This window comes from Puma concolor, chromosome A1 (genome assembly GCF_028749965.1).
Source record: "Puma concolor isolate L17-30 chromosome A1, mPumCon1.1.hap2, whole genome shotgun sequence".
NCBI lineage: Eukaryota > Metazoa > Chordata > Mammalia > Carnivora > Felidae > Puma > Puma concolor.
In genome coordinates, this window is record NC_141667.1 from 117,687,784 (window position 1) to 117,715,611 (window position 27,828).

At 38.3% G+C, this 27,828-nt stretch overlaps 1 protein-coding gene across 4 annotated transcripts in view; it reads left to right on the top strand.

The window, feature by feature from the left end:
- Window positions 1–253: 253 nt before the first annotated feature.
- Window positions 254–27,828, top strand: part of JAKMIP2 (janus kinase and microtubule interacting protein 2) — a 182,626-nt gene continuing 155,051 nt past the window's right edge. For 2 of the 4 annotated variants that reach the window (XM_086701061.1, XM_025923462.2), the window contains exon 1: window positions 254–516. The gene's annotated coding sequence lies outside the window, so the exon portion shown is untranslated. The remainder of the gene's footprint in view (window positions 517–27,828) is intronic. The other 2 variants (XM_086701051.1, XM_025923461.2) reach the window with 1 other exon arrangement.

Below are 27,828 nucleotides of genomic sequence, written 5' to 3' on the forward strand. Positions count from 1 at the left end.
TAAAGACCCAGAGTCCAGGGTAGGAGAGACCCAGAGCATCCCAGAGGGCAGCAGCACAAATTCACTCCCCTCCAGCCCTGCAGCTCATTTCACCCATCTCCCCTCCCCCTTAGTCTGGTGGCTCACCATTGGTCGTTGCCATGACAACCAGCAGCTGCCAGGACAGGCAGCCTCTACCGCAGCAGGGGTGGGGCCTTGGGGGAGGGGGCAGGAGAGGAGGAGCCAGAGGAGGTGTCTGCTGCAAGTTCCTGGCTGGTTCTGAGCTCACCCCATCCTCCGAGAGGGAGGAGGCCAAGTGGTGATGCCGCTGCTCCTGTCGCCTCGACTGCTGATGCTCTAGTGAGGCTGGAAGGGTGGTTCCTCTTCGCCCCGTCGCCAACCAGAGAGCGAGGGAAAAAAATCCCACCGGCAGCTGCTGATGTTGGGTTCGGAGGCTGCATCCGACTCGGTCACAAGGAAAATGGATTCAGTTTGCATCTCTCCCTCCTTTCAACAGCTTCTCCGGGTCTCAGCATGGTAAGCAGGAGACTGTGGGGCTATCTTCTTGGTGTAGCTGCCTGTTAAAGGACCTGTGTGTACATTTGCGGCCAGCACTTGAACAATGACTCCCTCAGAGTAGGAGAGGAAGATGTGGAGACAGAGATGGGGATGGAGGGAGAGGAAGGTTGCCAGGAAGAGAGAAGTAAGAAAGCATCCGCTGTGTATTTAAAAAAAAAAAAAGAAAGAAAAGAAAAAAGGTCTGATTTTATCTTGAACCGGCTCAGAATGCAGACTGAGCCACTTGGTCCCTTTCCTTCCAAGCTTAGGAGCAGAATCAGGGGTGGAAAAAGACCTAACAAGAAATGGGTGTTATTGAAAGGACTCATTTAATTTGCAGCTCTCACATACAGGGTTGGGCCTTCCTCAAAAACCCATTTGGTGCCTCCTGAGCTTCCGGGCCTAATTATAAGGTGATTTTGCTTATTTCCTTCATCGCTAAGAAAAGGTGGCCCCGGAATTTATCATTCCATTTCATATTCTAATGCACTCTTGTTGAGAAGCGATTTGCTGGAGAGAGTTTGATTTTAGTAAATAGATGTGATTGTGAACATACAAATGTGTATCCTATGGATATACATATCTTATATACACATGTTTCTAGTGCATTTAGGAAACATTTATATGCATACTGTGCTTTGCAATCATATTTATGGGTTATAAATGTCCTTGCATGCTTGGAAGTAATTGCACATTTTTGAAACTATGCTTCTGGTTTGTATTATTATTCATTGGCTTCATTTGGATTAATGTGAGATTTATTCTTGTTATTGTCCCTTAGTTTCATTGTGACCAATTAGGACAGATGCCTATCATTTAATTCTGTATCTTAGCACTAGATGCGAATTCACAGCCTGCCTCTTTTCTTTATTTTTAATTGGGTTTGTGGGAGGTGACTTGAGAGCCCTGAATTTACAATGATGGGAAAGGGAGGTGGCTTGTGGTATTATTTTGTGTCCAGCATCTTGCCAAGTGAATATTGAAACAAATCAGTTTTCTCAAAATTCCACTCCATCCCCTTCATGTTTATGCCTTGTGTCCCAGGGAAGCACAGACAAGCTGGAAGGTGAAATGCATTCATTTTATTTGATAAGGCTGCTTGCTATTTGGTCTTCATTCCTTCAGTATCCAGGCACCATTTTATAGTTCTCTCAAATGTTGTATTATGGGTCTATTTATTTAGGTGGTTAAGTAGGAAAGTGGGATTGTTTTGAAAATATAGGTGTTCCCAAGTATCTTAGCCATTTCCAAATTAGCCTGCTTATACAATGAAATGAAACAAGAGAGTGAGCAAAGCTTAGCATGAGAATGTGTGGCTTGTAGCCCGAAATGGGGGGGCTGTTGTAGTTTACAAATGCTTACTGGGATCTGTTTGACCTTTATTATGTCAAGGCTTTAAGGCAGCTCAGGAGACTGAAGATGCCTGAAATGAGTAGGGTACAGGGCTCCATTACTACCCGGGATAATGGATCTCATTGAATTAAAGCCAGAAAAATCCTTGCAGGTAAAAGTGTATTACATTCATCATATGGACTAGTTTTATCCATCCATCTCTTCTCAAACAATATCATTGTCAGTGCAAACATTTTTTTGCAATGTAAAGTAACATTATTTTTTGTCTTAATCTTGCATTTTATTTTACACACCGCCCCCTCAGTTAAAATTTTTACATGTGTTTGAATCAAGTTTATAGTTTAATTTCTCAGAGCATAAATATTCTAGTTGGTTTATATATAGGAAGATTTAGTGGAAGAATGGATTTAATATGCTCACAGCATGTCATATATTATGTAGATTCACAACTCTGTAAAGTCATGCTATCGTGTGCCTAATTATAACAGCTAAATAAAGTAGAGCAAGGAAAGAGGTACTGGTCTTACATGTCATATCAAATATTTATAACACACTGCATCCTACATCTTTTAATAACTTTCGACTTCCAAAAATTAAAATTTCAGATATATCAACAGTAAGCTTAAGAAATTAAGACATGTTTTGGTTGACCCTGTTTCATGCAATGGGGCTTTGTTTTATTTCCTTTGTGTTGAGTTTTCATTGGGTTGTGGTTTTATAGGAGAAGTTGGTATAGTTAGGGCAGAGGCCAATCACTGTAGGCCGTGGACACAGAACAGATTATCAGTAGTAGCACGTTTCACCTGTGTGGTAAGACCCTGATGGGAATCATAGACCTAGTTTTTGATCCCACAGCTTGAGACAATTATATGGCCTTTGCTGAAGGGCCACACAAAAATGAAGTGTGTTTAAAGGACTACAAGTGGAATTCTCTAACAAAGGATAAGGAAACTAGAATTATTTCATTTGGAGAAGAGAAAATTGAGAGAAGACAATCATTTGCTTCAGAAGAGCTGGGGTTTATTTGGAGCCTAAAATTTAGTCAGTGGGCGTCATCAGGAAGAATGAAGATTAGAAATATAGAATGTAGAGGGACACCTGGGTGGCTCAGTTCATTAAGCGTCCAACTCTTGGTTTTGGCTCAGGTCATGATCTCGAGGTTCATGAGTTCAAACCCCACATCGGGGATCCTCTCTCTCCTTCTCTCTGCTCCTCCCCTGCATGTTCTCTCTCTCTCAAAATAAATCAATAAACTTAAAAAATATATATATAGACAATGTAGAACTTCCTGATAGCAAAGTTGAGTTGTCAACTGGGCAACCAGATTAGACCGTGCATTCTTTCTTTCATCAAAACCTCCAAAAGTTTGACCTAGACATGCACTTATTTCAGATAGTGTAGACTAGATTCTTTGTCAAGAACTTCTCTGGCTTTTTCTAGAGTAAACTGTCTATTTTAAAGTGTGCTTTAGTTGTTTAATATCTGGTACTTCGAGATCTATAACATTAAGACTCCATTTTGCAGTGGGCTTCTAAATTACAGAATCTGTATATTTTTAAAGAAATCGATTGACCATCTGCTTGGAAAATTTTATATGTCATCTTGTCAGGATGCACGGAACTAAATATTGGCCTCTTCATAAGATTCTTTTCTCGCAACTTTGTGTAGTCTGATATCTAACAGTCATATTAAAATTATTCCCTGTTGTATGGTTAATTTTGAAAACTAAAATGTGGTTGAGTGGGTCTAGATACAAAATAATTCAGAAGCCATCAAGTTGATTTCAGAACAAAGTATTTGAAAAATACATGCAAGTTATTGTGTAAATGTGCTGTTTAACAACATACAAATTTTGTTAGTTACCCTTTTCTCAAACACTGTCTTGTAAATGCCAATCGTGTTGGAATGTTAAATATTTTGACTAGAAATTTGTTTTAGTTGGAGCATAGCATACATTATCTAATTCCTCACTTTGTAATAGGATGTTCCCTATTTCTTCAAGTGACCTCAGAACATATTTCAATTTTATGTACATGCTTCTAGACTCCAAAAGGATGACTTAGTAAATGTCTGAAAAGTCAAAACCATTTTCTACATTTCTCATAGATTCGTAAAAAGATTAATGATTTGTTTTCCATGATTACAACCTAAAAGAAAACCAAATTTATCATGGACATTTCAACATAAATAACTCAAGAATCTGTTGTTCTGCCTGAAATAAATAAACCAGATTTATACCTGAGTGTTAACGTGAGAGGTCAGTTACAAAATTCCTCCTGTTTGTATATCCCAACTATTATTCTACCAAGTAAAAACTGTGTTTTTACAAAAGAGGAATTAATCATATAATCAAACTATTTGTAGAGCTCTTATATGACTGGACAAATTTGCATATCCTAGGAATGTAGAATATCTTACATATTCTGTAGGATATACAGATATATACGTAAGATATATAGATGTGGAAAGAATATAGTTGTAATAAGTACTACCATTACACCTTACATTAATATCATCTTTTGTAGTTCACAAAGTCTTTTTACATTCTTTATTTTTCATCTAATATTCCCCCACATTCTATCTTGCTGGTAAAACTGTGTCATTATAACTATTTTAGATGTTTTTTTTTAAGTTTATGTATTTATTTTGTGTGTGTGCGACAGAGAGAGAAAGAGAGAGAGAGAGAGACTGTGCATGAGTAGGGGAGGGGGAGAGAGAGAATCCCAAGCAGGCTTCACACTCCACACTAAGCCCCACACTGGGCTCTATCTGAAAATCTGAAGATCATGACCTGAGCCAAACCTACTTACTGAGCCACCCAGATGCTCCATCATTTTAGCTATTTTAAATAAGTGGAAACAGGCTCAGAGAAGTTAGACTTGTCCAAGTTTGGGTTTGGTAAATGGTCTAACTGGACCTGGATATCAAATCCCATGAGCCCACATCTGCCATGTTAGAACATTTAACATATTATCTTGCTAATTAGAATTTTAAAATATCAAATATAGCAAATCTGCATTAAATGTGGCTATTTGTATTTGACTTTTTATTTGAATATGTCAGGTGCCATGATTTGCTCTTTGATCACATTGAATTGCCAAATAGACTCAGTGTATGCTTAGGGTATCAGCCTCCCCCTCCAAAAATGGTGCATGCAAAAATTATTTTGGAGAAAAGCTGGATTCTTGATATTTTAGAAAAGCATAGTTGCATTTGTTTGGGGAAAAATCAGAACTTTGTTGGATTGATGTGCCCTTATTTTATGGCTAAGTATTGTTTTTATTTTTAGTGACATCCAGCTTGGGAAGTAACGTAATTTATTTCTGTGCTTAGGACCAAATTAAGATTTCTATAGACCTCGGACCTTGAAAACACTTCGCCATACCTCCCACCTATACTTCCTAAGCATCGTTCCATGTACATGTTCTTATAATTAAAAATGATATTAAATCATAAAAATGTGTACATCAGTTCAACAGCTTTCTGATATTTTCCCTGGGCAAATACTTTTACACTTTTGTGAAATACCAACAATTTAGTACTTTTCTCCAAAAATATTCTAATTTTTTGGTGTCTTCCTTTCTTTGCCAATGCCCTAGGCACATACTTTGTGTCTGACTATTTGGTACTTCAGCAGTGGCCAAAGAGCAAATTAAGCCATTTGAACTATCATTCCACATTTGGGAAGTGTCCTTTATAATTAACTAGCTTGTAGTACAAGTGAGATCTGTCACACTAGACATTCTAATTTAAATAAATATTCACCAATATAATTAAATTTTATCTTTTAAAGGGTTTTTTTCACATTTAAAAAATATATCCTCATTGCAAGGAACAAAAAAAGGTAATATATAAATGTGTAAAAGGAAAATCACCCATAAGCCTGTCATCAAGAAATGATTACTGTAAGCATTTTGAAATATTTCCTTCTAGATTTTTTTTAAACATGCGACTATAAACACACTCAGACATACAATTTCATTAATGGGACCATACTCTAGGCATTGTTTTGTAGTTCTTACAAGGTAACCATCTTTTCATATCAACAAAATATGTCTCTACTAAATTTCCAATCTCTGTGTGCTTTTTTTCCCCTGATGATTCAAGCTGTTTTTTCCCCACTCAAGGGTCTGTATGCTTTGTTTCAAATACTTGTCATGAAACAGGTAGATCTTGCTTGATTTACAGCAGCTGTGAGTCAAGCATTTTTTTTTTTTCAGGAAATCTGAGCTCTGTTACCCTGACTGCCATTGCACCTCACAATGGGTATTAAATTAACCTTGGTTTTCTCTTGTCTGCTCATAATGAGTGAGTTTTAAGCCCAAGTCAATGAAATCTTTGAATCACTAAAATCATCGTCATGTACATGCATAAGCAGACAAGCCAACACAAAAACAAAATAAATTTCTTTCAGGTTTTTGTCATTTTTTCCTCAGTATGGTAGTGGCATCTTGCAGTCTTAACCTTTGTCCAACTCAAATGCTCTATGAAAGCAGACTTAACATATATTAGCTGTCACATGACTTCTCAGACTAAACTGAGATATATTTTTGGCATCTATTTCTTAAACCTGTGTATGGTTTTTATTTTTTTTTATTTTTTTAAAGTTTTATTTATTTATTTTGAGAGAGGCAGAGATAGCATGAGTGGGGGAGGGGTGGGGGGGAGAGGGAGAGAGAGAATCCCAAGCAGGCTCCACACTGTAGCACAGAGCTTGACATGGGGCTCAAACTCATGAAACTGTGAGATCATGACCTGAGCCAAAACTGAGAGTTGGTTGCTTAACCTACTGAGCCACCCAGGTGCCCCTGTATTATGTTTTTTAAATGAAAGCTGAGTCATCTGGCTCTTTTAAAATATGAATGGTTGGAATCTCCTTATACTTGAAGTTTGAGCTTTAAATATAACTCCTTGGAGAGATTTTCTTAAGTATATTTCTGTTCTCTGTACCCTGTGGTTTTCCTTCATAGCATTTATCAAAGTTGTAATTACAGAGCTATTTATTTGCTTACTTGATTTTCCATACCCTTCAGTAGATTTGAAGTTCTATGAGGGCAGAAAATGAAACTGTTGGGGCACCTGGGTAGCTCAGTTGTTTAAGCATCCAGCTCAGATCATGGTCTCCCAGTTCATGAGTTCAAGCCTCACATCAGGCTCTCTGCTGTCAACATGGAACTGGCTTCAAATCCTCTGTCCCTCTCACTTTCTGCCCCTCTCCCACTTGCGTGTGCGCATACGTGCATGGTCTCTCAAAAATAAATAAACTTTAAAAAAAAGATTGTGGAATAGCTGTGATTATCATTCTTTTATTTTGGTGCAAAAACAAAGTGGATTGTATTCTTTTTTGTGATATTCTTAGGATTTTAAGGTTTCGATAAAGGAAAACCAAATCATTAAAGGCAATAAATCACAATGCTTTAAAAATCTGTAATTAAGAGTTGTTCACTACATGCTATGACATCAAAAAGAAAAGCCGTGAACATTTCTGTGGCTCCTTTTATTTCCTTTCAAAACTGAATTGCAAGTCAGAAATGATGACACCAGTAGGCAAATACCTTTGGATTCATTGTAATTTATTAAAATAAATTAATAATTTAATTATTATTAGCATCAGATTACATGATCCACACTCAGCTATTTTGCTATTCTGGAAATCCACTCTACTAAATTTGCTAATCATAAACAAATCATCCCTTCATATCTGTATCCAGAAATTAAGACTTAACAGAAATGGAAGTAATATCCTTACTGAAAAGATAAATTAAGGTGGCATCTTGCCTTCATGGAAATTCTGGAACTTAAGGATGAGGTAGAAGTCTTTGTTCCCTTTCTTTGCTTGACATCTAAATCAAGATCATTTACTGCAGTGCTTGAAATTCCGGAGCCTACTGCAGCAAAAATATACTTAGAAAACCAAGAGTCTGACTAAGTTTAGTTGAAAATCTCTGTCAGAAAACAAGTCCCTGGTATTATTTTCAAGGAGGAAATTTGCTGAAATCACTGGGACTCTAAAAAAACTTTGCAAGCATGTGCCAAAGAAAAAGGGTGATATTTTCCTCATGACTTTTGTTCCACACTGGAAATATTCCCCTGGAAAATGCTACCAGTATAACTACAATGAAAATGTAAACCAAGCAAATGTTTCTTTCCCGCATTCCTTATCTGGTTCTTTCCTGTGCAGCATTTCATGGAGAGAGGTTACCTTCCAAAAATAAACTGAGCTCGTACTCTGTAATCATTACTGATCCACATTATGTCTCCCATAAACTACTCATAGGTCAGATATACCTACTTTGAACATATTTTCCAGAACGAAAGCCTTTTTCTTTTTAAATGAGAACATACTGAGGAAAACAACTGGAAAAAATACTTTAAATGAGTACCATTCTTAAAAATCCGCAATATGGTGGGGCGCCTGGGTGTCTCGATTGACTGTCTGACTTTAGCTCACTTATGATCTTACAGTTCATGAGTTGAAGCCCCACATCAGGCTCTGTGCTGACAGCTCATAGCCTGGAGCCTGCTTTGGATTCTGTGTCTCCTCCTCTCTTTTCCCCTCGCCTGCTCATGCTCTGTCTCTCTCTCTCTCAAAAATAAATAAACATTAAAAAATTTTTTTTAAATCCATGACATGGTGTCATTCTACCAAAAAACCCATTAGACAACTGACAATAATTTTTTATATAACAATCACCAACCTGGAGGTGGTACAAAAATGAACACCCTGAATTCTCATGAGAATTCTCAAAATTCTGTTTATCGGCACTGACAAGACAGAGAGAAGGAGTTAGGTGTTTTGCAGATACTCTAGATCCCAAATGTGCTTTCTTATGAATTTCCTAGATAATTCAGATTATGAAGATGGGTACTCTGGAATTATTGGGGTTTCTCCATCATCTGCTCTGTTCCAGTTACCTAGATCCAGGGGAAAGAATTACTCTTACCTCACTGGTTCATTCTTTGTCTCTCTTATCTCTTGACGAGGAATTTAAGTGTATTGAACCATGAGATAAATTTTATATTTTAGAAAATAGATGATTTTGATTTATTAAGGAAAACATTTGAATTATGATTTACTTTTATTTTTAAAACACTTCATTGAATAAAAGCATCTACAAAGTTTAGAATTTATAGTGTTTTAAAAAAAATTTTAATTTATTTATTTTTGAGAGAGAGGGTAAGCAGGGGAGGGGCAGAGAGAGAGAGAGAATCTCAGGCACGCTCTACACTGTCAGTTCAGAGCCAGACACGGGGCTTGAACTCATGAAACTGTGAGATCATGATCTGAACCAAAATCAAGAGTCAGATGCTTAACCAACTGAGCCACCCAGGCAATTCTCACATTTACAGTGTTTTGAGCCAGATGCTTAAAACATCGGCCATCATTAAAAATAAACCCTAGCTTTTAAAAAATGAAGTAGCAAGGAACCTCTTACCCTAGTTACTTTTTCATAGAAGGAACAGTTTGGCCATCTTGTTCTCTTAGGTAGGTTATCCACATTTGGGGATCCACAGGGTGCAGTGCTATGCTCTGAAACAAGAAAAAGGAAAATAGCCTGCTATAAAGGAAATTGATTTCTTCATCACTGTGTGACTGTTAGGCTTTTATCCCCCATAGATTTGAATGAACCCAATCTCTAAATGTATGCTTAAAGATGCCTGATTCATACTAATGCTCTTGTCTGAACAGGTTTGACTACACATACTGTCCCATCTCATTTAATATGTGATTTTATATATTTTTTCTTTTCTTATTGTTTTTACTTTTTGAAATCAAACCTAAATGGTTCATCCTGGGCCCCTGAAAGGTAGTAAAGAGATAAGATTAATATTTCTAGTCAGTCACTGGTCATCTCTTACTGAACTTCCAATAACATTTGTATAGTTGGAAAACATTAACTGTCTAAATTTGTTTTATATAATCGTTTTGCTTTGAAACATCGACCTTTGGCTGTATTGTTAGCTGTAATCTAAGCAGAATTGATCCATTCTTAGTTCAAATGGTATCATCACTTACTACATTCTTGATGTCCTTAAATGCTGTTTGACTAACAAAAGGATCTTTATGACAGAGAGTAGCTGATGAAATAGTGGAAAAGCATTTTGTTTAGGAGATTGTCATTTTGCAAAGAAGCACTCTCTCTTGAGTCAATCTGCAAAATTTTCAGACTTGATGCTGACTTGTCTCTATTCTTTACAAGAATTAGGGACATCCATCATTTACAATTTTATTTATAATTCAAGTAAAACAATTTATTCCAACAATGAATGGGATAATCCTGACCCTCTTTTTTTTTTTTTTTTTTTTTAATTTTTTTTTTCAACGTTTTTTATTTATTTTTGGGACAGAGAGAGACAGAGCATGAACGGGGAAGGGGCAGAGAGAGAGGGAGACACAGAATGGGAAGCAGGCTCCAGGCTCTGAGCCATCAGCCCAGAGCCTGACGCGGGGCTCGAACTCACGGACCGCGAGATCGTGACCTGGCTGAAGTCGGAGCTTAACCGACTGCGCCACCCAGGCGCCCCCTGACCCTCTTAATAACAAGGATATCTGACATGCTCTGAGTATAACAAGTATGAAAAGAAGAAAATAGAACAACTTATTTTCTCTAAGTCATCGGCAAAAAGAAAAGCAGCAATATTCTTTGAGTACCTATTCTGTATCTACTAGACTGTTTTCATCCATGTCCGTTTTTGCAATCCTCACAACAGAGACATTGTTCTTCCCACTTTGCAAGAGGAAAATGGAGCTTGGCGAGGTTAACTTTCTTAAAGCCATTCGGTTAGTGAGTTTAGAGCTGAGATTGAAGCAAGATTTATCCAATTTTTTAGCACAGTAGTTCAAATCTGGAGCCTTGTGGAGTAGACCCAGCTCAGGGAAGTGTTTGTAAACGTGTGTTAAGTGTTTGTAAACAACTGTCTATGCCTCCAGCACAGAGGTTTTTAAGACACACTTTTATCCCCAAATTTTATAATTTTAACATTAAAAATTTTTTTTAATGTTTATTTATTTTTGAGAGAGAAAGAGAGAGCACAAGTGGGGGAGGGACATAGAGAGAGGAAGACACAGACTCTGAAGCAGGCTCCAGGCTCTGAGCAGTCAGCACAGAGCCTGACACGGAGCTTGAAACTCATGGACTGCGAGATCATGACCTGAGCTGAAGTTGGACACTTAACTGAATGAGCCACCCAGGCACCCCTATAATTTTGACATTTTATAACACACCTGAGTATCTGCTTCTTCTTAGCAAATGAGAAAATCTGGCCTCACTAGGCCCACATCCCCTCATGGCAAACATATGTGACTTTGCTAATGGGCACTCTTCTGGGTGGGTACCGTGCTCTGCAGTGTGTGTGTGCTGCATTGACCGCCCCCCTTCTGTCCCCTCAACTCATTTGATTTAACTCTTTTGCACTTGAGACAATTGGGGTCTTAACTCCCGTTTGGCCCATTTTCATTTCATTACTCCATGTTATTTCCCAGTAAAACATGGATTTTGTTCTTCAGGGAAACATCCAGATTTCATTAATATAAAAGCTGAAATTGAAGATAAAGAATGACCCAGCAGATAAGAATTTGATAAAAATGAACTGTCTGCATGAACTTTAAGCTGTTGATCTGTTTTTGGGGTAATCACAATGACACAATGATAATTTGCAACTTCAAGTGTTTCTTTTTATGCCCCATCAATTATTTATCTTTTTTATAATTAGTAAGCTAAGACATTTTTTCACAATTGATTTGTATTTAATACTTTAATAACTTTTTTTTTTTAACGTTTATTTTTGAGACAGAGAGAGACAGAGCATGAATGGGGGAGGGTCAGAGAGAGGGAGACACAGAATCTGAAACAGGCTCCAGGCTCTGAGCTGTCAGCACAGAGCCCGACGCCGGGCTCGAACTCACGGAGTGTGAGATCGTGACCTGAGCCGAAGTCGGCCGCTTAACCGACTGAGCCACCCAGGCGCCCCATACTTTAATAACTTAATACAAGTTATAAAGAACTTTTGATAAAGTCTCACATATGGTATGTTATATTGTATTATTTTACATTATGTTGTGTTGTTTATAATCATCCTCAGAGTAAAGTTCAGAGTGTCTACCTGTGTTTAGTTAGCATCACCTAACTACTAATTGAAAGGTACGGAACTTAAATCTAGATTTCTTTACTTAAACATTGTTTTTCTATAAGATCCTGCCCCAAACAATCAAACAATCCATCAGTGATGTGGATCAGGGCCAAAAACTTATGACATGATCTGAACTGGCCTCTAAGCCTTAAGTCAGGTGCTAAGGTAAGTTAAGTCTTTTGGTTTTTCCTCCCAGCTCCTTCTTTTCACGTATAATCTAGGTGTGTATGTCTGTATATGGGAACAACTAGATAAACAAGAGCTTTGATCCCTGTCCAAAAGGAACCTCTGTTTTCACAAGGAAAAAAGGCCAAATTTAATAGAATGGTAGCACATGTGACACTTACATGGAACGTATAGCCAGCACCGTGGTCACCAGCCCAAGTCTCTGTCTTTATGAGGTGACCTCCATGGCTTCTAGCTAATAAACCTAGCCTACTTTTTTTAAGCCTAAACTGTTGATGCATATGCTGATGAGGCTGGTTTTGAATCAGTATTGAATCCTATCTTTCCCCTCCTGAGGTGTATCTTTCATTTGATGAGCCAAATGTAATAATGCTTCCATTAATAAATAGAGATTATTGAGGTATATCAATCTACTCTTTAGACTAAATTTAGGTTTAAAAATGTCTAAAAAAATGCAGTCAAAACATATTCGACATTCATGTCAGTTGTTGCTGTTGGGTTTTGTTTTACTACTTTGTCTAGATGCCAAGCATTGCACTGAGGTCATTGCATACCTTGTACCAGCACACTTTGAAGAAGGTAGTAGTATTCTTATTTTATGCATGATGAAACTAGGGTTTATGGAGGTAAAGCAACGTAATACTTTCTCCAGATTATCCGTGAGCGATGGAAGCAAACTCTGAAATCAAGTGCGCTGGACTCCGATGGAAGCAAACTCTGAAATCAAGTGCGCTGGACTCCCAAGTCGTCTTAACTAATATGCTAATTACTTCCCTTTTGTAACGAAAATTTGATTGTGCTCCTGAAAATTAAAGTAAATGAAGAGAAAGGCAGATACGTTTTTAATGTTATTATTATTGTTCAACATTAATCAAGACCCACTTCTTGATAAAGAAAGGATAGCGGCAATGTGTGAAAATGTACATTCAAGAGCAAGGCCCATATAACCAGTTTCCTCAGAGAAGAAAGAAAACAAGGAAGGGTCTGAATGAATCCCAGTTCTATTGTAAACCTTTTGGAGAGTCTGTGTTTAAGTAACTACTTGATGATGCATTAGTTATGTGTATTTGTACAATATAATCAGGGGTTCTCTTTTTAAAGCAAAGTTTTAAATAGGCATTTAATATATTTTAATAACAGAAAACTACCTAGGTTTTCTTCCTACTTTTTTCAAGTAATAAAGAAGCAGGAAAACATCTTATGCTGTGTTTTCCACAGTTCTGTAAACTATGAACATTTTCTTTTTCTCTAAAGAGATTCAGAGAGCAGTTTTACAGAAATGTCATCTCTGAAAAAAAATCCCCAAGTGCAAAACAGACTGAGCAGCACAAATCCTAGCACTTAATGTTGTGAACAATACAGTTTCTGTGCTCTTATAGTTTCCGTGGAACCAAATTCATGCAACTTAAGACTTTTTTCGTTTCAATTTTTGCTTATAGTGAATAGCAGGAGTTTTGACAAGGATGTTTTTGGGTGAGAAAACACTGAAACTTGATTTATCTATCTCTGTATAGATCAGAGATGTATGATAAAATAATTGTGACCTGTCACACCTGTGGAATACAGTGAGACCCTTCAAAAAAGGTTTATATTGTAGAAAAAGGTTTAGTAACACAGGACAATATGTAAGGTATGTCTTTTAAGTTAAAAGCTCAAAAATCAAAAGATGGAATTTAATCTCAACTTTGTGAAAAGAGAAAAAATTACACAAACATATATATGTTTTTAAAAAGACCAAAATAGCATAACTCAAAATATTAACAAGAACTAATTCTGGGTGGTGACTTTGTGAAAAATTTCTTCATTGAGTTTTTGGGGTTTTTTTTATGATTTCCAAATTTGCTAAAATGTATTTTATGTATTTAATTAGCAAAATGTGAATATATTTTTAAATGACAGATTTTGTCATCAGAATTGGTAAATCATCCATAAACCTGATATTTAAGTATCTGAAGTGACTCTGCAGGTCTTCTGGAAGATAGAAGGTTTGTTGTGCTTGGGTGAAAGATTCCACACTGGTGTACACAGTGTGTTCCCGGTGAGCCATAGAGAGAAGGAAATGGCTAAGAGGACAGCATACAGGCTCTTCACACAAAAGACTCATTGCGTGTCCTCCTACTAAAATTTTGAGAAGAAGATTCTGTCACAAGATAGTTTGAAAATCCAATGATGTAACTGATAAAATTGATACTCTGTGTGCCAAATACCTATTTAAAAAAAAAAAAAAAACTAAAATTTTCAGTTTTCACTTGGATATTCATCATCTTATTGTCACAGCCTTGAGTGGTTTTAGTTCACAGTAGTTACTGCATTCAGTATTAATAGGACAGAACTCCAAGCTTAACTCCATGTGATTCAGTCATAATTCATTCTTATTGAAAACCTAACAAGGATTATTGGATGAGAGGACAAAAATCCATACCCAGTTTTAAAAAAATTTCCCATTTTCCCTTGAGGAGGCAGGCACAGTTATCCCCAACATGAAGGACCTGCTTACACTTTTGCTGCTCTTTCTGCAGTTTAGATGAAGTGAAGTCTTTCTGTTTGGGGGCCTGATGAGGAGGATGGTGGTTGTTCCCACTTTGAGGATGAGGTCTGGAGTTGCACAGCTCTGGGGAGGACTATGTGAAGGACACCTCCAAAGCTGTACAGTAGGGCAGTACTGAAATAGCACCTGCTGTGTGCTGGGTGAAGTTTTGAACACTTGACAAGTGTGACATCTTGAGGTAGGTACTGTTGTATCTTCTTCTTGCCTTTTTAGTTGAATCTAAGAGAGAGAGAGAGATGATCAACTAACAGATGGTTGACTGAATAGTTTCTAACTAGTCTTTTTTTAAATGTTTATTTATTTATTTTGAGAGTGAGAGCACAAGCAAGGGATGGGCAGAGAGAGGGAGAGAGAGAATCTCAAGTAGGCTCCACACTCAGCATGGAGCCCAACATGGGGTTCAATCCCACAACCATGAGATCATGACCTGAGCCCAAATCAAGAGTCGGGCATTCAACCAACCAAGCCACCCAGGCACCACTCTAAGTACTTGTCTTTATATTAGGTATATGGGATAAAGATCAAGGTCCTATTCTCAAAAGGCTTATAGAATAGTAGGGAAGACAGCCAAAGCATTAACCATAAAACGTGGCTAATATCATGATAGTATGTGATGGCTGAAGTGATGACCAGAGTATCATCTTTGCTTCTCTGGTGCTGTCAAGGCTGTGGGCAAAGTCATCCCTGAGCTAAATGGGAAGCCCACTGGTATGGCCTTCCGGGCCCCCACACCCAGTGTGTCAGTCATGGATCTGGCCTGCTGCCTGGAGAAAGCTACCAAATACAATGACATCAAGAAAGTGGTGAAGCAGCACTGGAGGGCTCCTTCAAGGGCATCCTGGGCTTCACTGAAGACCAGGTTGTCTCCTGCAACTTTAACAGTGACACCCACTCTTCCACTTTCATTGCTCGTCTGGCATTGCCCTCAGTGACTACTTTTTCAAGCTCGTTTTCTGGTAAGATAGTGAATTTGGCTAGAGCAACAGGGTGGCAGACCTTATGGTCCACATGGCCTTCAAGGAATAAGAGACTCCTGGACTACCAGCCCCAGCAAGAGAACAAGGGGAAGACAAAGGTCCTCAATTGGTGGAAAGTCCTTGCCCCAAGTCCTCTTCCAACACACTGTGAATCTCCTAGCCTCCACGCAGTTTCTATCCACAGTTTCTAAAGGGGAGGGGCTTAGAGGGCCCTAACTTGTCATGCATCATCAATAAAGTGCACTGTGTCTAGCCAAAAAATAAAAGTATATATTGATGGTATGGCTTTCCCATTCAGCTACCAGAGGACATGGCCTGAAAAAAAAATTGAATACTTTAACCTTTGCCATCAAGATACGGAGTCTTACTTAAGCTAAATTGAATTTTGTTTTCCTGAAGAAATAAAAACAGAATGTGAATGATTTTGTAGTGCCTACTTCCTGTCGTATGCTACACACTGCAGTACTGTACCTTAGATTGTGTATTTTAATTTTATCTGACCAAACCCATCTCAGTGATGAATCCTAAGATAACTCAAATATCTTTTTCTTATGTGAATTATTAACCAAAGGTTGTCTAGTTTTCTTTCTGACATCACCTGCGAAACCTGTTCATTGAAAAACCGGGAGTATATTTGAACATTTTGAATTAAAACAGAAGTTTAATATTTTCTTCATACCAAATGCAAATGAGTAGTCTTTCAATTTGTGGTCCTGATTTTAATACAAAGAAAAAAATTAAGTTTGAAGATAATTCTAACACCTATGATGGGTTCTCTAAGTTACGGGTATGTGTGGAGGAGTAGAGAGTGGGAAATCTACAAAGATGAGTAAGATTCATTCTTAAAGGTATAGCAAAGCAGTAAGCACTTAGACACTAAAATCATGCCAAGAATTTAGTCATTTGACTATACCTACATTTGTTTCATATTCATTATGTCTCAGGGTTTCAAGGATGTCCCAACAATGGTTTTTATACAAATGGTGAGATACAAAAAAATGCCACAGAACCTGCTTAGGATTTAGGGCAGGCATTGTAAAGGCAGGTTTTGTGGGTTGAGATCTCTCAAAGAATTTTGATAGATAACATATATTTGAGGGTCACTTGTAGATTCCATATTTGGGGCAAGCAGCAAAAGATAAAAAAAAAAAAAGTGGGTAGGAAAACCAGATCACTTTAGAAACTTAGAAATCTTTGAAGCAGATCATTTTTGGAAAGAAAGAAAATCCTGTATGATCAAAGGTATTAGAGACCTGGAGAAGAATTATGACTACCAAATTCTCCTTGAATTCATCCTTTAGAAGGTCATTGTTACCTTAAAATCTCTAAACTCTGGAGAATAATTCTATGAGATTAGAGCAAAGGAAGTAAAAGATCAACTGGTAAATATATGGAGAAAGTGGGGACAGACTACTAATTTTTAAAATAGGACATAAGAGGGGCGCCTGGGTGGTGCAGTCGGTTAAGCGTCCGACTTTAGCCAGGTCACGATCTCGCGGTCCGTGAGTTCGAGCCCCACGTCGGGCTCTGGGCTGATGGCTCAGAGCCTGGAGCCTGTTTCCGATTCTTTGTCTCCCTATCTCTCTGCCCCTCCCCCGTTCATGCTTTGTCTCTCTCTGTCCCAAAAATAAATAAACGTTGAAAAAAAAATTAAAAAAAAAAATAGGACATAAGAGAGAGGATTACAGTTAGAAGAAAAAGATTTGTGTAAAGATTTTTATTTTTTCATATTTTCATCTGTCTTCATTGTTATTGAAAATATTTGCTTTAAGGTTAATATTTGAGGACACAAGCGAAAAGCCTCATAACATAAGGTGCAATGCGAATAACTTAAAGCAGAGATGATAAGTAAACTAAGAATTAAGAGACAAATTAAACTAAAAATTACAAGGGCAAAATACAGAAAAAATAAATAGAGAAAAATCAAATCGAATCAAATCATATCATGCCAAGAGACCCTGTGACCTTTATCAGAACATAAGAACGTTTGCAAATGTTCACATTATCAAACATGTGAACATGTATACAGAAAAACTTGGTTAACAACATCAATCAAGGAACACGAATGAAGAAAGACAGTAAATTCATGAAGATTGAGTTTCTGTACCTGGAAGTGGGGGATGGGGGAGGGGGCATCATAATCTGCCTTTTTCTTAAAGTTAAAAAAGAATGTTACAGTGACATGAAATCAAGCCACTACTGGCCTTCGTTTTCAGAGAATAATGAGAATATGGATTTTCAAAATAAAGCAAAACAAATCCACATAAAGCACTTTGCAGCAAATGTTTTTGTTTGTTTTCCTGGGCTCTGAATTTCAGCATAATTGAAGCTTTATCACTTGGGATGTATTAGAAAACACACTGTAAGACTTAAGTAAGGAATAACTGTTAAATCCTGAAGAGAAAATTATGAATGGCTTTCTAAAGTTTTTTTTTTTTTCCTTTTTGAACCCTTCCTAGTATGTTAATCTAATGAGGCGATATAAACAGTAAGTATTGGAAAACATGTTAGATACATTGATTCCAGTTACAGTTAAGGGACTCTTTCATTATTTTTTTTTCTGTATTTAATGCATAAAAAGCAACCTAAACAATAAGGAAAAATATAAATCCAGAGGGAAAAGGTCATTGAGTATTTGATGAGAGTATTGATCCTGATTTGCCTGCCTTCACTTTGGTGTTTTTCCTTTTTTGAACTATGATTATTACTACTACAACCTCCATATTAAATAATCTATAAATTCCCTTCCTCTGTGTGTGTTGTCAAATGCCACTGAGGCAGAAACCTATAAAACCCTGGAAAATCTCTTAAACTCTTGATTTCCCTTTAAGTAAAAGGAAAGTCTTGGGCTAGATTATGTACAAGAAGGACTATTCTAGCCAGAAACCAGTATGTTTATGAGTCTGTGACTGCCTATCATGTTTTCTGTCAGTCATGTGTCATATCATTGCTTCCCAAGATAATACAGTAATATTGACTTTTGATTATTTTCCTCTTTCATGGTGTACAAGTGTGTGTGTATGTGTATGAGTGTTACAGAAAGATGTTGACATTTAATTTAGCAAACAACTCATTAAATCTAAGCCATACAGCTAAAAAGACATATAATTTGGTATGCTGCTGGACTAATTAGTCTAGTACATAAAGGCACTGTGTTTACTTTTTCTTGATTTCAGCCAGATGCTGCATGCATTAATTGCTAATGTTCAAGCATAAGGTGAATGACTTATTGACAGAGGTATTATTGAGAAGGTTTCTAGTTTATTTAAAGGGTTATGTTAGATTATATTTAAGGTCTCTTTCAACATTATGAGTGTGGTAAGTAGACCCCCAAGGCAGGAACATTCTCTGTCATGCAAAATGATTTGCTCTTGCAATTGGGTGTTGTATGGAAACCAATTTGACAATAAATTTCATATATTAAAAAAAAAAATAAGTAAACATTAAAAAAAGTTTAAAAAATTATTTGCTCTTGCACATTCAGAAAATCACTTTCTAGATATTTCTTTTTGGGGGGGGCGGCATGTTGGAAGCCAATTTGCATTTGTGTGATATTTTAATCAAGGTATGAATATAGCTCTATTTGAAAGAAAAAAATCAAATGAAAGGATTATCTTTTTCATTCCCTTCCATTTCTCAAGACATGTTTTGCTGTTGTAAAAACAAAAAACAAAACAAAACAAAAAGAATCCCTTGACTTGGCAAGTATTCTTTACTCACAGTCTTGCTATGGGAGCATTTTCTAGGTACTTTTTAGGGTGAACCATTGTGCTATTGTGAAAGCACAAACCTGGGATTCAGAAATCTTGAGTCTAATCTCTCTGTTCAGCTACCAACTAGCTGTGTGACGCAAACAGGCATCCTGACTGTTAGTGATTTTTGTTTTTTTTTCCCAACTGTAAAAAGACAAAGGACATCACCTCCTTTTTTTTTTTTTCCTTGTTGTTCCCCTTGAAAGGAGAAAAAAATAAGTCAAGTCCAGAAGGGTTTTCTAAATCCTTCGTTGTCAGGTGTGTGTGTAGGCGTGTTTGCAACCTGGTTGAAGGAATCTTCTGAGATCGGAAGGCCTTCTATTTGCCCTTTTATTTGCCTCTGGCAGTGATTACAATTATTTATGGACCTGACTTATTTCCCCCATTAGCCTACAATCCCCTCAAGGGAAGTGAGGTAGAAGGAAGAAGGAGAGAAGGGGGAAACCGAATCCTAAGGGTAAATCAGAATGCAGGAAGGGGTGAGGGGATTGCAGATGGCACAGAAACACATCTTGATTTAACCTTGAAGTTTGTAATACTGCATAAAATGGCCTCGACTGGTTGGGATGTAGTGAAGACTAGTGAAAGAACATTGTGGAGGGCATGTGTTTTCAATGTTTTAAACAGTTACAGATTAAACAATTTTTGTGAATGACATGGAAAGATGTTTAGAATACATTCAGTAAACATGTAGACATAACAGCACTGTGTCTCTGAAAAATATGTTCATATATGTATGGAGAAAAAGTCCTCAAGGAAATATAAAAATACAAAAAATACTAAGTGGTAGTAATATGGGTGAATTTACTTTTTATTTTTTGTTGATGAAGGTTTTCTAGGTTTTTCCCAATGAACATACATTACTTGGTTAATAAGAAAAGAAGCACACCAAAAAGGGTTTTTAATATATTTTTAATGTTTATTTATTTATTTTGAGAGAGAGAATGGGGGGGGGAGGGGCAGAGAGAGGGAGAGAATCCAAAGCAGGCTCCACATTGTCCACCCAGAGCCTGATGCGGGGCTTGAACCCACGACCCATGAACCATGAGATCATGACCTGAGCCTAAATCAAGAGTCAGACATTCAACCAACTGAGCCACCCACGTGCCCCAAGAGCTTTTATTTATTAATTTTTCAAAGTAGGCTCCATGCGGTGGTAGTCACATGCTCTACCAACAGAGGCAGCCAGGCATCCCCAAAAAGAACTTTTAAAGTTGCCTTTACCTGAACATTTTTAGAAAGTTCCTTATGGCTATTAAGTAGGTGAAAGTCAGGGCTCATATTCTTCACTATTAAGGTGAATGATTTCACTGTTCCTTTTTGAAAAATGTGAATTAAAATAATTATCAGCCAGAAGTAAATGCAGGAAATGAAAGACCTGGGAATTAGATAAGACAAATGAAGACCAGTAGCACTGTCCTGACAGTATCAAAGTGCAGTGATACTGAAGGAAAAGTCCCAAAATCATGTCAAGCAAAATAAAGTGATTATGTCATTACTGTCACTTAAAGAGATTTTGGGGCGCCTGGGTGGCTCACGTGGTTAAGAATCCAACTTCAACTTAGCTCATGATCTCGCGGTTTGTGAGTTTGAGCCCTGAGTTGGGCTCTGTGCTGATGGCATGGAGCCTGGGGCCTGCTTCGGATTCTGTGTCTCCCTCTTTCTCTGCCCTCCCCCCACTCATGCTCTGTCTCTCTCTCAAGAATAAATACGTGTTAAAAAAATTTTTTTTAAATAAAGAGCTTTCTTGATATTTCATGAGCTAATACTTATACAAATTAATATTGAGGTCATTTCTCTTTTTTTGAAAATATGACCAATTGGTTTATATTTGCAGATCTTTTTCTTATAATTTACAAAATGAATTCTGATAAACCATTATTGCCATCTATTAGTATCTATTCAGTACATACTCATACTGTAATTCTTCTTTGTCATTCTAGTTATTTTTTAAATGTGTCCATTATGAGCCTTGCTCTTTTCATAAATTATAAGCCAGTTCCCTAGTTTCATTTGTCTCTTTTGCTTAATTGTATTCAATTCCCTACCATTTATTTGTCTTTGCTTCAGCATCCCCCCTCTTCCCCCCCCCCCCCCCCCCCCGCTTTCAGTGTCCTCTTTCCTCAGTTCGCTTCTCTCTGACTTAGTGCAGACACCCAGTGTGTGAGACCAAATAATTAGGCGAATCTTCCCCTGGCAGTGTACTCTGTTGCACTCACGTCTCCCCTTGTCTAAATTCCTATCGTGCTTGTGATCACTACCACACTGTTCAGCACATAATTGTTCTCCTTGTTTCAAATGTTCTCATTCTGTCTGCATGTCTAGATTGAAAGGCTCTTGGAGAATTTACAGTGGAGGAAATTCTCTCACAAGTAGAGAAAAACCTCTGTTTTATGAGAGAATCCTGTATGGCATATACCATGCTGGGTGTTTTGCACGTCGTATCGCTTATACCTGATATAGTACTCTGTTCAGTTGGTGTTAATAGCTGCCTATGTCCTGGCATGAGTGAACCTGAGAGAGGTTTACTTTCTTAGAGCTGTCTGCCTCTGTGTCTCTAAACGTTTTCCATTCTACCATATTGTCTGACTGACAACAAGTCATTTTATGTGGTAGGTCACATAATTTTATTTAATATTCTACTTTCCCATGCACTTGCTTTGTTTGACATAAGTGAGGTAAAATGTAATGGTAGAAGCATTAAGTGAAGTCAACTTTTGGTTACTTGCTTTTAAATGGCCTTTCCTGTTCCTGTCAAGTTTTTCTTCCCCTCTCCTGTGGTATTTTTGCCACTCACCAAAACTACATTCAACCTCAAAGTGCCCAATTCAGTAACTGCTCTTCTAGCCCAGGAACCATGTTAAAGACACGGATACATGAATAAGCCCTCTCTATTCCCTGCGTGCAAGAACGTACTTCTCTCTATTTCATTTTGAGATTGTTTTCTGCCTCTGTTTTCTGCCTCTAAACTAAAATATTCTCCCAGTTGTGGAGGCTCCAGGCTCCAGAGACAAAAGGCAATGAAGAGGAGGCAGTGATTCCAAACTTCATTCCCTGCGGTGCCTCTAGGATATTCAGAAGCCTATTGTAACCTGAGCCCAACAGGAGACAGCAGAACAGAATATTTACATAGAGAATGCGGAAAATGGAAAGGCTCCCCTTCAACTGTGTTAGCTTAGCAGGAAGAAAGACTAAGACAGTCTCCGAGCTTCTCCCAAATTAACCACCACTTTCCCACACCTCTTCTGTCTCACTGTGTTCCTCACTGTGTGTCAGTGAGAACAACTGGGTTTCATCTTCCCATTAATGCAATGTGAAGAAGTGAAGGGAGTAATTTGAAACAAACACCAAAGATACTAAAGGAAGCTGTCCGAATGCACCAAGCCAGGCTGTTCTGTCTCTCTGTCTTCATGAAGTTTTCCTACACTCCCCAGATTCAGATGGGACTGCAGGAACAAACCAATGGCTGCCAGTGGTAGTCTGGGGTCACTTGTCATAGAGAGTCAAGAGATGATGGACAGAGCTAAGATTTAGTTCAGGGCTAGAGATTTTTACACACATATATTATTCTTCAAAATGGTTGTGTTTTGGAGTGCCTGGGGTGGCTCATTCGGTTAAGCAGCCAACTCTTGATTTCGACTCAGGTCACGATCTCAGTGTTATGAGATCGAGTACCACGTTGGGCTCGCACTCGGCGTGGAGCCTGGTTAATATTTTCTCTCTCCCTCTCCCCCTGCCCCTCCCCTCCCACCCACCCCACATACATGTGCATACTCTCTCTCTAAAATAAAATAATAAAATAAAATAAAATAAAATAAAATAAAATAAAATAAAATAAATAAAATAAAATAAAATAAAATAAAATAGTTGTGTTTTTATCCTGATATACTACTGGCAAGAGTTCACAGGGGGAAACATTTCCAGAAAACAAGTTGGCAGTTAATATCAGAAGCCTTAAATGACATACCCTTTGACCTAGCAATTATGCTGTTAGGATTATATCCTAGGGAAATAATTGGATAAAGCTCACTTTATCATTTGTCATCAGTATGACTTATGCTACCAAAAAATTGGAAATAACTTATTACAGACTGAATCATGTTTTCCTCGTATCTATATGTTGAAGCCCTAATCCCTAATGGGATGTATTTGGAGTTAAGGCCATTTGGGAGATAATTAGGCTTCAGTGAAGTCATAAGCGTGGGACCCTAATCCAAAATGAGTGGTGTCCTATAAGAAGAAGAAGGGACACGAGGAATGTGTACACAAAGAGGAAAGGCCATGTGAGGACATCAGAAGGGAGTTTACCTGCAAGCCAAGAAGGCAGGTCTCACCAGAAACCAGTTTTGCTGGCACTTTGATCTTGGACTTGCAGTCTTCAGAATTGTGAGAAAATAGGCTTCTGTTATGTAAGCCACCCACTCTGTGATATTTTGTTATTATATCCCTAGCAAATTGGTTCACAGTGTAATTGTCCAATAGTACAAGAAAATTATATGAATTATTGTGTACTCTAACAATGGAATATAATGCAGTCATAAAAAATAGTGATTTTTATCATGTTTATTGATAAAGACAATGCTCCCAGTATGATTTTAGTTAGAAAAGTAAGTTACTGAAAAACACATATAGTGTGATCCTATTTGTATAAAGTGAATTTATCTCTGTGCATGTGCATGTGTATATGTGTACAATGTCTGGAAATATATACAACAAACCTTCATATCCTTTCTAAATACAGTTTTCTTTCTTCTTTCCTCTCAGCCTCCTTTCCTTCCTTCTTTCCTTCCTTCCTTCCTTCCTTCCTTCCTTCCTTCCTTCCTTCCTTCCTTCCTTTTTTCTTTGCTTGTCTGTTTTTCCTGATGAACATGAATTATTTCTGAAATATTCATATAAACATGTATATTTTAAATTTTTTTTTCAACATTTATTTATTTTTCGGACAGAGAGAGACAGAGCATGAATGGGGGAGGGGCAGAGAGAGGGAGACACAGAATCGGAAACAGGCTCCAGGCTCCGAGCCATCAGCCCAGAGCCTGACGCGGGGCTCGAACTCACGGACTGCGAGATCGTGACCTGGCTGAAGTCGGACGCTTAACCGACTGCGCCACCCAGGCGCCCCTAAACATGTATATTTTAATCCCATGTTTTAAAAGTGGCTTTTATATGGAATAAAATGTGTATAGATTGTAAATTACTTGGCTCACAAACTAGTATCTTATGAACCCACATATATAATATCATTGAATATTTAATTATCTTCATCATCATTATAATTTAATCTGTTGCCTGTGAACAAAAAAATCCCTTTCTACACCACTTGTATTTATTCAACACTTCTGAGTGATGGAAAATGTAAATTTTTTACCTTGTCTGTGTCTTTTTTTAAAAATTTTTTTGAATATTTATTTTTAAGAGAGAGAGACAGAGCATGAGAGGTGGAGCAACAGAGAGAGAGGGGAGACACAGAATCTGAAGCAGGCTCCAGGGTCTGAGCTGTCAGCACAGAGCCCGACACAGGGCTCAAACTCACTAACTGTGAGATCATGACCTGAGCCGAATTTGGACGCTTAACCAACTGAGCCACCCAGGTGCCCCTACCTTGTCTGTTTCTAAAATTTAGTGTTAAGCACCACGAATGCACACTTGTAGAGGGCAAAATCCAGATAGAATGCTGGCCCAGCCCCCTAAATAGTATGACTTTAAGAAAGTTATCTAAACATAGAAAGTCTCACTTTTCTTAGCTGTTAAATATATGATAATATAGTTTTCTTACAAGTTTGATGTTAAGATGAAATGAGATAATATACCTAAGGTGCAGCAGAGAGATTCAGGGCAAGGATTCTGGCGTCAGAGTGCCTGGGTCCGAATCTTAGCTCCCTGGCTTAGCTGTGTGGCTCTAAATAAGTTACTTAACCTTTTTGTGCCTCAGAGGCCTCATCTGTGAAATGGGAATCATGATGCTACATACTAAAAGGGTATTATTTTGGGAGTTAAATGTAATATTTATAAAATTCTTAAAATAGTACTGGCACATAGTAAGACTATGTAGGCACTTATTAAGTCTATGAAGAATTGGGGCGCCTGGGTGGCTCAGTCGGTTGAGCGTCCGACTTCGGCTCAGGTCACAATCTCAGGGTCTTCGAGCCCCGCGTTGGGCTCTGTGCTGACAGCTCAAGCTCAGAGCCTGGAGCCTGTTTCAGATTCTGTGTCTCCCTCCCTCTCTCTGCCCCTCCCCCACTCATGCCCCGTCCCTCTCTCTCTGTCTCTCTCTCTCTCTCTCTCTCTTTCTCTCTCTCTCTCTGTCAAAAATAAACATTAAAAATTTTTTTTTAAAGTCTATCAAGAATTAATACAGTGTACAATGTTTATCATCAAGAGCATCACACTGTCAATTATAGTAGCAAGATGTTTTTGCATATATTGGAAACATCTGTATATCTGTCAGCTCTTTTCTTGCTGTATAACTGCTAAGAACACCTTGATTTAAGAGCTTGTTTGAGAACCTCTTTTGAAAATTCTATTTATTATAAAGACAGATACTAAGGGACACTAGAAGATTACCCCCCAGTGCCCTTATTTAACTCTTAAGTTACCTCTATTTGCTTCTGGCCTGCCTAATACATATGCAAGGTCATTGTTCTATTGTTAGGGAACCAAGCTGGAACGCTGGCAAAAAAACCCAGCTGGCAGAAAAAAACCAAGTGGCACTCAGAGATCTTGGTGGATCTGAAATTTATTTAACACCGGCAGGCTCAGAGGAGACCATTTCTCCAAAGATCTGAGCCCCCAATGAAGGGGGAAGGGTAATTTATAGTTGTCAGCTTCCATATGTGTGGCGGGTTTTGGCGTGCGCGGCAAACAGGGCAAGAAGAACCTGGAAGAGGGGTCTCCAAGCTAGCGACCAGAGCCTGTTTTAGTCCCTTCAGCCATCTTCTGTTGTAAAACTTTATTCATTTTCCCAACACTATCGTGTGTGTGGGTCTCCTACCTTTCACAGTTGAAGAATGTCCCTGTAACCTGTTGAGGCCAGAGCAGAGCTCCTCTCCCCTTCTCAAGGTCTTTGCTCCTGCAATTGTGTTCTCTTTCTCCTGAATCATCCATTTCTTCCTCTCAACTCTATTGCTCACATCAGCATTTAGTATGCTCTTGCCTTTCCTCTTTCCACCTGAACTTCCCCTTTAATCACTGCCCCAATTATATCCTGACTTCCTCAGCAATACCTGTTGAGAAAGCATTTTCTTTTCTTTTCTTTTCTTTTTTTTTGGAGAGCTGTTTTTTGTTTGTTTTTGTTTTTTAGAGAGAGAGAGAGTGCACATGAAAGTGGGGGAGAGGGGCAGAGGGAGAGAGAGAGAGAGAGGGAGAGAATCCCAAGTAGGTGCCATACTCAGCGCAGAGCCCGACTTGGGGCTCGATCCCACAACCTGGGGATCATGATCTAAGCCGAAATCCAACATTCAACTGACTGAGCCACCCAGGTGCACCGAGAAACATGTTTCTCAATGCTACCTACATCTACCCCACACATTCTCCTTAGTTGGCTCTACACTGGCTTCAAATCCCATCACTCTTCTGGGACTGCATTTGTCAAATCCCAATGACCTCTGAGATGCCAAATTCTGGTCGCTTAGTACTTTTCTTGACTTTTTTGTGTCTTGATGTCTCAGATAAGGCTATTGACCTCTCTTCCCTTCATGGTTTTTATTACTCTACACCCACTGATTAGTTCTCCTATTTCCCAGGCTCTCACTTCTCTATTCTTGTGGCATGTCCGTTTTTCTACTTTGTACTGCTAAGTATTTGAGTTCAGGCTCCATCCCAGATCTCCTCAAGCTGTCTAGCTTCATTCCCCCAGGTCATTTTACAAATTCTCATCTGGAGAATGACAGCACCATTTCCAGTCCTACTTCCCCGAAGTACAGATTCAGTCACCTATTTAACTTTTCCACTGATGTGTTTATATGTTTTTCAAACTTAACAGGGACAAAGTAGAACTCTTGACTTACATGCATGTCACACTGAGCACAGACTCATCCTTCCCCAGTCTCCATTGTAGTAAATGGCATTAATATCCTCTAACTTTTTTTAAATGTTTATTTATTTTTGAGGGGGACAGAGGATCTGAAGCAGGCTCTGCGCTGACAGCAGCAAGCCCAATGCTGGGCCCGAACTCACAAACCGTGAGATCATGACCTGAGCTGAAATCAAGAGTTGGACACTTGGGGCCCCCGAGTGGCTCAGTCGGTTAAGTGTCTGACTTCAGCTCAGGTCATGATCTCTTGGTTCATGGGTTCGAGCCCCACATCGGACTCTGTGCTGACAGGTCAGAGCCTGGAACCTGCTT